The 13,679-nt window shown below is 46.7% G+C and overlaps 1 protein-coding gene across 1 annotated transcript in view; it reads left to right on the plus strand.

Moving 5' to 3' along the window:
• Positions 1-13,679, plus strand: part of Frmd6 (FERM domain containing 6) — a 240,067-nt gene that overhangs the window by 100,102 nt on the left and 126,286 nt on the right. The window lies entirely within an intron of this gene.

Raw genomic sequence — 13,679 nt, forward strand, 5'->3', positions numbered from 1 at the left:
AGAATGCTCCAACTCCTCCAGCTATTGCTGCTGGTGTCCTTGTGGCCGTGACCCCATTTCCCACCCAAGCTGTAACAGGTGTGTGTGTTCCCATATCACTAAGAAAACAACAGCAAAGCCATCGCGAGCACACCTAATGTCTGAAAGGTTTCTTCAGCCAAGTCGTGAGATCTTGGTTTGGGCTTCCAGCCGTTTGGTTAATCGGTTGCAGGTGATACCCAATAAAAAGAAAGTACCAGGACAAAGCGGCAGTGTGAGCACCATCCGGTTGTTTTAATCAGCCATCATAGACGCTAGCTGAAGGTGTCAATGGTGGGGCCGCTTGAGCGAGAATCCTGTCACCTCTGGGAGGCCAGGAGCTTTTGGTGCTACAGGACTCTGAGCTGTTACAGGAATTCCTGTCACCTCTGTGAGGCTGGGAGTGGGTTCCATACTGTGGGACACTGAGCTACTGCGGGGTGCACTCTTTCAAGAGACTCAACAACTGCGGCGATGTCCCAGGTAGATGGTGAGGCCACCGACTGCCTTATTTTTATCCACAAAAAAGGAGTAGGTGTTGCCGCTGCTTTTAGATTGTTTGCTATCTCTCTGGGGTATAACAATAACCTTGACATGAACATGGACAGCTGTTAGCTTTATCTGTTTTAAAAAGATGAGACAACTTTTCTAGAATTATAGGGGAGGAAGTAGTGGTACCTCTGATCCCTGGCGGCAGGGCGCAAATGACACCAGATTGATCCCTGTCCCTGCTCCAGGAGGTAACCTTGAGGGTCATTCGAACTGATATTAGCTGCCGTGGTGGCATCCCTGTCCTGCCTCAATGCAGCAGAAGAAAGCAAGGTTTAGGTTCCATCAGGTGCATACAAACTCCCTCTGGGAGCCAGGGAATGTTGGAATGAGGATTCCGGCTGACTGCCTTCACCTCTCATTTCTTTATAGTTATCATGTTCTCTGGCAGTACGATGATGATGATGATGATGATGATGATGATGATGATGATGATACGATGATGTTACCCCTTCTAATTTAGTTTTAGACATTTTAAAGGATGAATTTGCATTGATTGGATCCTAACAAAACTAGCGTGAGGAAAAGCTGGAATTTAAAAAAAAAAAAAAATGTTCTGCAGTCTCTATTTGATTATGTAACAAAAATTAGAAATTAGAAATACAAGGAGCCAAACCTGCCCCTCACCCCCTCCCTTCTAGGATTTACAGGAACAAGACCCAGTGCGGCATGATAGCTTTTCTATCCCTGAAAACACAGTAATTTGATTGGCTGGAAATCTCCCAAAATGAGAGCTTCAGATCCCCTAAAATTATCATCAAAAGCTGTTCCCAGCTCCCACTCTGATAAGCCACTGATTATTCCTGTCAGCTCTTAAGAGAGCTCTGGCTACTTCAAACACCAAAGAATTAAATCAAAGACGCTCACAGACTCTAGACCAGCGAGGGAGCCTCAAAACCCATCTTGGGAACAACGCAAACTCACAAAGTCTCACACCACATCAACAGCTTGACTCAGGCGTCACCATCTCATGAAGATGTCACCCAAATCCTGAGCCAAATGCAAGACGAGGCTGGAGTTCCGGGGAAGAAATGATTGAGCCCAGTGGAGGGTATTAAATTGCTCGGGGCTGTCTAATTCCTGGTGACAGTTGAAACTTAATTTCCTGTGGAAGTCAGTGTGCAGCCCAAAGTGCCTCCCAGTGCCCTGTTAACTTTTTTCCTCGAATGAAATCTACCTGTCCTGGAGCCCAGCAACTTCCTCCTGAGCAACATCTTTATTTCACCAGCTCATTCCTCACCTAAGGTGAATCACTTACCCACCAGGAACCGCCGTGGGGTCCACTTTGTCCTTATTTTTAATATAAGGCCGCAGTCGTAACTGCTCAGTCCATTCTGAGTGTCGTGCTGAAAAATCAGTCAGTTTGATCAAGAGGAGTCCATGCCCCAGCCTTGTACTAATGTTGAAAAGAGCAGCCCTTCCGAACCCCTGCAGCCTGCTGGCTCAGGTTTGGTAACCGCATGACCAATAGTGTAGCCTCACCTACCCCAGCAGCCTGCCACACTGTGCCCAACTGCACACCTTATGCAAGCAGAAGAGGATTTTGCAAACTAAAAAGTTCTCTCCCTAGGCAGTGTGCGGAGCAGTCAAGGACAGACAGTTGTACCCAGGACTGGGTCTCAGTACAGGCTAACCAGGGAGAGCCATAAACCTCCTTGAGCCTATGTCCAGATGAGGAAGAATGTGCTGGATATAGGGGCACAGGCTTTTAATCCCAGCACTCGGGAGGCCGAGGCAGGTGGATCTCTGAGTTCGAGGCCAGCCTTGTCTACAGAGTGAGTTCTAGAACAGCCAGAGCTACACAGGGAAATCAAGACAACACAAAGCAAAACAACAACAACAAAAAGATGAGGAAGAAAATAAGTGAAGTCATGTGAAGATTTTTTTAAGTACTGGATTATAGTAAGCATTCAATAAGTGTTAGCTAGTCTAGCCACCAGCATCAGGACCATCGTTAAAGCAAGAAACTTGACTTTTTGACTTGTTGTCAGTTTTATTCTAATGTCAACCCCGTCTTCTGGCCAGATTGGTCCTCTCTTTCTTCCTAGCATAACAGCATCCATTGGCCTTTCTCTGTGACCCTGCTCACCCATCACAGCACTACCAGAGACTACTTAGGGACAGCAGCTGGTGACGTCATGCTTAAAGGGAATGGGGGACAATGTTGTAGATTTGTGGTCTCAATGTTGTAAAAAAACATATCCAAGTCTGAGCATAGAGACAGTTCATGTTTTTCACACGCCAAGTCGCATGTGCTCTAGATGTCAAGCATGTGTTGTGTGACACTTAATGTCCAACCACAGAGTTCACGTTTCGTTTACCCTAGTTCATTCACTGAGTGGCTGCATAAAGTAAAACGTCGCTGCCATCGATTCAGTCCACAAATCACCATGCAAAGGACAAATGTATGCCGTGATTGTTGACCAGCCACAGCTGGTTCCCAAGTCTCTCTGTGATTGGTCAGTTCGTGCACAGACAGAAAAGTATGAGGTCATGTACCTCCCAGTGATGTACCCACATGACAGGATTTTTGAGTGTGAGACACCTAGAGGAAACCAGCCAACAATGATGGAAGTACAGGCAAGAAATGAAAAATAGAAACAGTGGGAAAGAAGTCTGAGTTGAAACTCAGCCTCGTTAGTGAAGAGATAACCTGGCCCCGGGACTCGTGAGAACCCCTTTGAGAAACTATTTTCATCTTTGTTTCCCTTTTTTCCAACATGAAGAGTTTTCAAATTTTTAACAAAAAATAAAGATTGCAGAATAATTGAATCCCACCACCCAACCCACCCCCGATTATTATTGTCACTCTGCATGTTTTGACTTGCACAATTCTTTTTTTAGTCCTACACTATCATGCCGTGACAAGCCTCAACTGTGCCCCAAAAGGCCGGTGTGGTGAAGCCTTGGTCACCAACCTGGGATGCTATTGGGGAAGTCTGGAGCCTTCAGGAGGTGAGACCAAGTAAAAGTATATTACACCACTACAGACTTTCTGGTAAAGGAGAGGGGACCTCCTCTGGTTCTCTTGGTCTCCTGACTGCCAGGAATAGCTCTGTCCCACTGTGGGCCCCCTGCCGTGAGGGAAAATACAGCAAAACAGCATGCTGGTCAGAAACACAGCTGACTAACCTGGCTTTTCTAAAATTACCGTATTTTAAAATACTCAGTGATTAGCACACATTATTCTCATGACCCGGAAGAAATTTTTTTATTTTAAAACAACACTGCGTGCGCGCGCGCGCGCGCACACACACACACACACACACACACACACACACATGCACACGCTTGGTCTAAACTTCAGCTCCGTTGAGAGCTGAAGAAGCCTTTGGCTTTTGCAACTGTTCATTCAGATCCTTCAACTAAGACAAGAACAAGACGTCTGTCTTCCCGCCTATGGTCCTATAAAACTTTTGAGTCATTGTCTATAATCTTTCAGAATTATCTTCTTACACACAGGGACAGCGTGGGCACACATTCTCTCTCCCAATCTCGAAGGCCTGTACAGTGTTCTGCAGGTACCACGGAGATCCTTTACCCACCTCTCAAAAGCCTTGCAGCAGTCACTAAGGGAAATTACCCAAGGGTCACGGATGCATCAGCTGACACTGGAGCTCGTTTAGCAAACTATGTGTTAAATGATTTAAGCGGTCTACACATTTAATTAAAATTTTATTTCTTTTCTTCAAACGGACATAATTATTGAGAATCTAGAAGGCCCTGAATCATGGTGGGTACATTCTTTGGTTTCCATAGTAACAGCAATGCAGCCTCAGAATCTTAACACGTTTCTCTGGATTAAGGCAAATGGGGTTACAATTCTTACCCAAATATACGGCCCAGACAGAATTATGATTATTATGTAAGCTACAATTTCTACTTATTAGCTATTACTCATTTTTAATTAACAGGCTAGCTTACAGGTGATTTTTAAAAAAAAAAAAATGCATGCCCTTTGTTAAAAATGTATGAAGGACAGTGAAAGCAAAAAACAGAAATTCCTTATGCAGCCCATCATTTTTTTTTTATTAGAATGAAATGCAGTTTTATTATGATACAGGGAAGACTAAATAAGCCATTGGGGAGGCCTGGGTAGCCCCTCAAAATAACGGGAAACAAAGGTAGCATAAACCTCTTGAGACTGAAACTTCTAACCACAGTGCAATCATTGGATTTTTTTTTCACATTTTTTTAAATTTCAAAGCTATAATAAATGTAACAAGTCACTTGAACTGTCAAAAAGACAATGAGTTTACATCAAGAAAAGCAAACACAAAAGCGCTCAGGTTCCCAAGGAGCCGGCCACACTGCCCAGCCTGAGCTCCCCTGATGCGAAGGGAGGAGCCTCGGCCCCCTCCTACCTCCTGGCCACGCCCACTGCAGACGTCGGAAGAGGACCCGCGCCCCAGCAACCTGTGTGAGAGCAGCGGCCTCTGAGAGCAAGTCGCCTCTCTGCTGTAGACTGGGACAGGCGATTCATCCCTCTGTGGTGAGATGCACCTGTGACCACCTGGGCACCTACCCTGGGTGGTCCTCAGATGACTCTCTATCCCATGGAAGACTACACCCTTCTCAAGCTCGCTGCTAGACAGGCTGCATCCCAGAGTCATCTACACGCGGCCTGTCCGGAGCAGAGGCAGAGCCAGATGGATGTGTGATGGCCTTTTTTTTTAAAAGACCGGCTGTTTAATTTGACTCCAGACGAACAGTCGTGCACACGGAGTGGCACGATCATACTATTTTGTCACTTGGTTTAGTACACAGTGAATTGCGTAGTATTTCTACCTAAACCAACTTTGTGCTCTTGATGGTACCCTAAAGAGTTGCATGTCACCGCACTGCCCCAAGCTCGACGTGTCATTAATGACCTCATGTCCCTAACTTTACACACCCTGGAAGAAGCATTTGACGAGGAGCGCAGGGTAGAACTCTACACGCCACCAACAGCTCAGGAAGTTTCTCTCTGCTGACTAGAAAGGGTTCGTAGGGTGGGTAGTCTCCAGCCGTCACCATCCGTCTTTTCCCCAGGAACACAGAAAACGTGGGAGGGAGCAAAGACACAGTATTCCCAGAAAGCTTAGCTACTCTCACCCAGCCCTTTAACAAACACGTCTCTCCTTGCCAGCTTGCTAAATTGTACCTGGGGCTTCAAGGAGTGAGCAAATGACTGCGAATGGAGCTAATGCCGCAGGCAGGCAGGCAGGCAGCTGCTGCTCACGCGTCCTTGTGCCCCGAATGGCACTTCAGATGCCAGTGAGCGGATGGTGCCAGACAGGTGAGCTCTCACTCCGTCGTGGCAAACCCAGTTTTGAGTCTTTCTGGCCTGCTACACTTCATACGCCTCACCTCAAAAAGAAAGTCCAGGTGACATCTGTTCCTACCGCTGGCTACCAGAGCATTTGCTTCATTTTTCAATGACAAAACATGGTGACTTCATATATTTTTTATTATATATATATGTGTGTATATATATATATATATATATATATATATATATATATAGAGAGAGAGAGAGAGAGAGAGAGAGAGTCCTCTCCCACCCTTATAAAATCTATATTCCTTGTTTTCTTTTTTTGGTTTTTCGAGACAGAGTTTCTCTGTGTAGCCTTGGCTGTCCTGGACCTCACTTTGCAGCCCAGGCTGGCTCAAACTCGGAGATCTGCCTGCCTCTGCCTCCTGAGTGCTGGGATTAAAGGCGTGCGCCACCATGGCCCATTACATTCCTTGTTTTTAAGACAAAAATACTTAGACGTTCTGAACCAAACAGAGATCAGACAAAATAGCTTGGCATGGCTGAGTGTGTTCTTAGGGTGTGGGAAGTGAGGTACCGGGATTACTGATGGGACCTAGGTGCAGTTAGGCCATTTGCATACTTCCACCCCTTCTGTCCCCAGGCAGGAAAGTGTCTGCAGGGCAAAGGCTGGCCTCGGGGACTAGAACAGGGATTTAAAGAGGAGAGCACAGGGTAAGTCAATACAGCGTGACAACTATCAGGACCTGCCACATCGGAAATGCCAAGAGGTTGGGAGCTGGAGAGATGGCTCAGCAGTTGAGAGCACTGGCTGCTCTTCCAGAGGACCCCGGTTCAATTCCCAGCACCCACATGGCGGCTCAGAGCTGTCTGTAACTCCAGTTCCAGGGAATCCAACACCCTTACATGCAGGCAAAAACACCAATGCACATAAAATAAAAATAAATGAATTTTTAAAAAAGCAAATGGCAAGAGGACGCCCTCCTATCTCACGGAGAAGGCAGTTAATATGGGTGAATTTTAGATAATAACACCGATTGATTACCCGCCATAGACGGGAAAGCACTAGCTTGGCCATATGGTTACCGACCATGGTTCATTACAATTTCTCAGTAAACAGCAGCTCGCCTTCCTTAGATTCTGAGGCAATAGTGGGGTCTGCCCATTCTGGTTTTAACACTAAAATATCTCCAGTCATTCATTAATGACAGTCTAGCGTGAATGGAAGCTCCGAGATCTTCCGAGAATCCGTGTTCTCTCTTCCGTGGAGGACGTTGGGTTCCGAGTGTGGGAAAATGTTTTACCACACGCCGCTCACTGTTCTCCACAGCTGTGAAGCTCTGCAGGTCTTGTCACTTGCAGAACTAATTGGTGCTTCTGTTGTAACCTTTTTGATTCAAAAGCGTCCGTGACAGGGGACAAGATGAGGGAGTGGGTGATGCTTAGTATTTTCCTGTTTTTATTTTGCGGCGATGGTTCCCAACCCACATGTCACAGTGGAAATGAACTATGGAACTTGGTGGAATTTTGAGGAGAGGGGGAGGGGGGGAGGAAGAGAGAGAGAGAGAGAGAGAATTTCCACATGGGGCTCTGAATCAAGAGCCCTCACTCCACTGGTTTCAGTATTACAGAGCTGTGAAAGACTGAAGTTGGAGAATGATTCTAACTCTATTGCAAACTTACAAAGTATCGTCCCATCAAACTATCAGATCAAAATATGTTGTTGCCTGCTTGAAGATGAGGAGAGGTACAGTCTTTCTTAAGGACCCCATGGCTAAAGGGACAGAGAGGGTCAAAGATAAGGACTCTGAAGGTGCTTCTCTACACAGGGGTAGGCATGGTTTGTGTCCTCAGGGCAGCGGCTAACAACTGGATCCGGCAGACATCCACTGAGATTTCCAGGTTCTTGTGTCCCAGAGCAAGGAACTGGGAAGGAACCCAAGGATCTTGGGAAAAGTAGAGACCTTTCTTAAGCAGTTACAGAGATAAAATAGACTGTGGCTGGAAGAAAAGGCTAAACACCCAGTGGCCTTGTGATCTGATGTGACCCTTGCATACAGCGGGCCTTTTTGGCCTTTTTTTTTTTTTTTTTTTCCTGTGAATGCTGGGTCACCTGTTGGCCTCAGAGGGAGGAAATTTCCAGTCTGGTTCTTTTATATGCTAAATCTGAACTCTCTCCACCCGACTCTCCTGCAGCAGTGATCTAAACCACCGTGGAGGAGTTGAACTCTAATCTGGTTTCTTTTATATGCTAATTCTGACCTCTCCACCCCACTCTCTGGCAGCGGTGATCTAAACTACACTAGAGGCACTGGACTCCAGCTAAACAGGGATCCCTCTGTAGTTTGTGAACACAGTTTCCCATGCGGGCAGATTGGCAGATGAAACCGTTCTCCTGGGCAGAGCCCCAGTGCCCTGGTACAAAACATGGGCCCAGAAAGGGCAGGGAGAATACAGACAGCCCCCGGCAGAAACTCACAAAAGGAAGTGTAGGGAACTCAGGTGTGGTGGTGCACGCCTTTAATCTCAGTACCAGGGAGACAGAGGCAGGTGGATCTCTGTGAGTTCCAGGCTAGCCCAATCTACATAGCAAGTTCTGGAATGCCAGGGATATATAGAGAGATCCGGTCTAAAAAGAGAAAGGGGGGGAGGGAGAGGGGAAGGAGGAGGGGGAGGGAGGGAGGGAGGGAGGGAGGGAGGGAGGAAGGAAGGAAGGGAGGAAGGAAGGAAGGAAGGAAGAGAAAAAAGAAAGAAAATACAAAGACACAATGCAATGTGTGTGTCTCACCCCAGACACATGGGGACATGTGTGTTCAGGAGCTTCTCAGGTTGGCTTTGTTGCTCTGCTGTGTGTTGTTTACACACAGTGCTCGCCCTTCAGGAAACATGGTATAGTTTCTGCTAACATATGTAAATATACTTCCTTTATAACAAGTATTTTTATAAGAGCCCGATTGCAATGCGTATCAAACATGGCTGTTCATGCAGCAGCAGCACCTGTGTGGTGTGTATATTCATTCGCATACTGTTCCTGTCACGGGATGCATTCAGCAACACAAACTGCCTAACGTGTCCAAGGCCTCAGCCAGGCAATATGGGAGCTGGCTGGGGTTGAAGGCACAAAGCCGGCCGTGGAGAGCTTAGCTTACATTTGCAAAGGTCGGGCTTGTGCATGCACACAGCACTAGAATACAGGGAGAAATGTAGCACAGAGTCACATAGTAAACTGAGTGCTCTGCCCTTTTAGAATAAGGAGACTGATTCCGGCTGAAGGCAGTCAACAGAGGCCTTCTAGAGGAGTGTCCGCCTCTGACCATGGAAGCTTAAATGGCATTTCTAGTGGTTCACAACCTAGTGCTGCAGGCCTTTTTGTTTGTTGATTTTCTGAGACAGGGTTTCTCTGTGTAGCCTTGGCTGTGCTGGAACTAGCTCTGTAGGCCTCGAACTCACAGAGATCCCCCTGCCTCTGCCTCCTGAGTACTGGGATTAAAGGCGTGCAACACCACTGCCTGGCCCTTTCATACCATTTCTCATGCTGTGGAACCAACATAAAATTACTATTACTATAAAATTATTTCATTGCTACTTCATAACTGTAACTTTGCAACTGTTATGAATGTAATGTAAATTTTTGATATGCAGGGTATCTGACATGTGACCACTGGGAAAGGTTGTTTGACACACACCCCTCAAAGAGTCGTACCCCACAGGTTGAGGACCACTGGTAGACAATAGAGCGAATGAAAAGGGCCAGCAGAGGCAACTTTCCAAGCAAAGGGAACAGGGATGAACAGGGGCATGGGATGGAATATATAGATAGGTAAGTCTGGCTGGAATACAGGAGAACTAAGGAGAGAGAGCTCTCCCTGTGCCATGGGGCCACGTTGGACAATGGCTGCGACCCTCTGTAGCCTGGTTTCCTCATCTTTACAATGGTGATTTTTGTGGTATCGCCCGCGCTACCACCACCCGTTCACCATGTCTGAGCGAGGGGCTGTGGATTAAAAAATAGAGACAAGAGCCAGGGCCCTACAGATGATAAAGGGACTGATTTAAAGGATTGTATAATGCTGTGGGATGGTCAGTATGTCAAATAAAACACTGATTGGCCAGTGGCCAGGCAGGAAGTAGGTGGGACAAGGAGAGAGGAGAATTCTGGGAAGCAGAAGGCTAAGGCAGAGACACTGCAGCTGCCGCCATGACCAGCAGCATGTGAAGATGCCGGTAAGCCACCAGCCACGTGGCAAGGTATAGATTTATGGAAATGGATTAATTTAAGCTATAAGAACAGTTAGCAAGAAGCCTGCCACGGCCATACAGTTTGTAAGCAATATAAGTCTCTGTGTTTACTTGTTTGGGTCTGAGCGGCTGTGGGACTGGCGGGTGACGAAGATTTGTCCTGACTGTGGGCAAGGCCCGAAAACTCTAGCTACAGTATAAGGAACAGATGAGTCCAAGAATGGGAGATACTTAGAACATTCTGTGCATGCAATCCGAGTTCTATAAACACCCATTTGAAAGATTAATGAGAGAAGTAAAGGAATCTTTTCAAAGTCCTGCTTGTAAGTCCACAATACTGTGGTCCACTAGCATTCTCTGTGGTAGCTGAGCATGGGGAACAGCTGTGTCCCAGTCTGGATATATTTTGGAGTGTAGGAAGGGCCAGGTCTGGGAACAGGGCTGATCTCTGAAAGCAGACGGCCGCCCCCTTCTCCCAACTTTGTTTGTTTTCAATACGGAATTTGAAGAAAGAACAAGAAGCCATTTTACACCACTCTGGCTTTCTCTCCAACAGAAAAGCCCCCCCCCCCCATTTTCAATTTCCTTGGTCATGAAAAGATGAAAGAGAGAGAGAGAGATAAGAAAATAGCTTTGTTGTATAGAGAAGAAAAATGAAAAGCGATCAGCTAAGCAAACAAAACAGCAGACCCCAGCCAGAAGTCACAGTGTTAACTGTGGACAGAGAGCCCAGTGGTCCCGGTGCCCCAGCTCCTGGTCCCCATGCCTAGCACAGTGGCACCCCAAGTACAACCCAGATCCAGTGGGTGGACTTATCTGGGCGTAGTGTTGAAGACAGGGGCTCACAGCCCCTGCCGCTTCTCTGAGGCAGCACAGCTTTCTGGGCTGGCCACTCTGGCTTGCCCTCTCCCTTAGTGGTCAGGTCCCGAATGACGACAGCCTCCCAGGTTAAATTCTACTGGTTAAATACAGAAGCAAATGCCTTTGAGGTCCTCTGACTCCTCTGCCCTCCGTGCTTTCCGGAGACTGACTAATCAAACCTCTGAGCAGTGTGGTACCAAAGTCCCCAGGTCCTCTAGGTCTGGATGGAGAGAGAGCCAATAATCTCCACCTTCAGTTCAGTATCCCAACGTCCGCCCATCTCCAGCCACATAACCCAGGCTCCTAAAGAGTTACCAGAAAGCTTGAAATCACAAATCTGAACCCCTGTATTTTAGGAATTCAAGGTGACATTGTTGCTCTTCTAAGTTTTAAAAATTACAACACTCTGATTTCTCCCCAAAGGCTACAGAACAGGAAACAGTTGTACTCTCCACCTTTGCAGAAAGCCCTCCTTTGAATCGCCATGGGGAATTAGTGCTGTGGGCACAGAGAATTACTGCAGTAGATGGCAAAGATGTGCAGAAACTGGGGGCCTAGTTTTTTCCTCCATTTAGTTCCATTTTTCAGAAGAACAAGAGTAATTGGGACATAATTTAGTTATCAACAGGAATCACAGTCCTCTCCTGCCATTGACTTCGGAAATTCTTTTGACTCTCGCAGTGTTACAAGCAGGGCGAGGAAGGCTGAAATAGATGTAGAATTACAATGGCCAAAGGTAGGAGAGCTTTCTGTGGATAGTTAGCAGGCAGGCTCGGGATCTTCCACACAAGCTCCTGAAACTCGGTTTGCAAGGGAGGGTATAGCAGAGAGCCTACTCCTCCCCGGCTACAGCTAGATAGCAATCTCCACAAGAAACCTCTATTTTTCTGAGACTTAGTTTTTAAAGGCAGCAATTTTATCTATAACAACTAAGCCCAGAATTTATTTTTAACTTTTCCAGAAAGTTGTACCGATTCAACTTTGCCTGACAATATAAGAGGGAGGGAAAAATTTTTTTTTTAAAGATTAGATTTTAGTTAGCTAAGCAATTTGCCATCCTCTGAACCATCAAACCTTGGCCTTGACCAAAGGCAGAGAGAGCCAGGTGAAGTGGAACTGTGGTCAGGCTGGGAACAACGTCAAGGATGGCGGCAAGCAGCAGCTGCCAATAGTCTGGCTAGTCATTTGCATATTATTTTAATGACCTATTTAACAACACTTAGGTTGAAAATTGGGTGATTAAAGAAAAAAAAATATCTCTGGCAGCCATTTTTAGAACATAGAGATAAGGTGTGTTTTCACCGATGGCTTCCTGAAGCAACAGAGCTGCACAGATGTTGACCTTTGAGCCAGGCCCGGGGTTCTCTTGTATCATGTATGCCCCCTCGCACCCAGGGAACCTCATGGCTGGGGAAAGCTGGCTGGCTCCGACCCCCCATGCGGAAGCACCTGAGTTGCCCAGGGCCACCTTTTCCTGACAACTTAGAGAGGCATTTCCCACCCTGGGTTTAAAATGTCTTTCAGGGAAGGTTTCATTCTGGGTAGCTCATCTCCTTCTCTCCCAGGATGAGGGGATCTTTGCAGAAGATTCAGATCAAACTCACCTGCTCTGTCCGGGGGATCCTGCCAAAGCTCCCCAGTTCCATCCTTGACTTGTGCATCTTCTTCAGAGCTTTACACATCTCTGCAAATTTACTAAAAGATTCAAGAATTGCCTCCGAGCTTGGGTTGCTGCTTAATGGGGGGGAAACGGATTTTCTTTTGATCATTTATGCACACGTACAGCCATGAAATAGGGACACTTGGATGAAAGCAATGGGTCCCCGGGAGGTTGTGAAGTCATTATCCACAACCCTGGAGTCTGCATCACTTCATCTCTCTATATGTTAATGTCTTTGAAAAGGAAGAAATGATTTTCTCACTTTGTGAGTCTGAAAAAGTCACCCAAAGGTACTAAAAGTATAAAGAGGAAAAATTTTCCCATTCAACATTCTCCTCCCTAGCAATCTAGATGTCCTCCACTTCCTGAGAGTCACCGAGTCACTGTGGAAGCTTCCTGGCAATGTCAAGGCCAGCACCTTTCCCATTGGCCATCTTCCCTAAGCAAAGTTGGCATCCCTGCCCCTCTATTCACCCTCCCTCCAGGCATTACATCGTTTTGTTTGTTTGTTTGTTTGTTTTGTTTTTTTGAGACAGGGTTTCTCTGTGTAGCTTTGCGCCTTTCCTGGAACTCACTTGGTAGCCCAGGCTGTCCTTGAACTCACAGAGATCTGCCTGCCTCTGCCTCCCGAGTGCTGGGATTAAAGGCGTGCGCCACCCCCCACCCCCTACCCCCGGAGTATTACATCTTAAGGACACTTTCTTTTTTCCCAGAGAAAAAAAATATTGTGGAAAACATGTTACCAGACTTAAGGTCACAGTGCATGTACCCCAACATGCTAGATTCAGCCACCTATCCTCAATAAGCCGATTAAAATAGACAAGTGATGCTGAAAAGCAGAAAAAGGGGATAAATTCAATGTGGCCACACTGGGAAGAGGGACATCATGAGTTACCTTCAAACAGAAGCTAAGAGACATGCACAGCCAAGTAGTCAGGCCCAGAGGTAGCCCAGCTCACCATTGTCTCAACTCAAGTCTCACCTGCAAGGTCGGCTGATAAGTTGTAAATCTTTCTCCCAGAGAAAAGTTCCTCCTCTGGCTGCCCCCTGGGCTTTTCCTCTAGAGCAAGAGATTCCCAGGGAAAGTCTAAGGTCCTG

The sequence above is a fragment of the Peromyscus leucopus genome, chromosome 14, assembly GCF_004664715.2.
Source record: "Peromyscus leucopus breed LL Stock chromosome 14, UCI_PerLeu_2.1, whole genome shotgun sequence".
In the NCBI taxonomy this organism is placed as follows: domain Eukaryota; kingdom Metazoa; phylum Chordata; class Mammalia; order Rodentia; family Cricetidae; genus Peromyscus; species Peromyscus leucopus.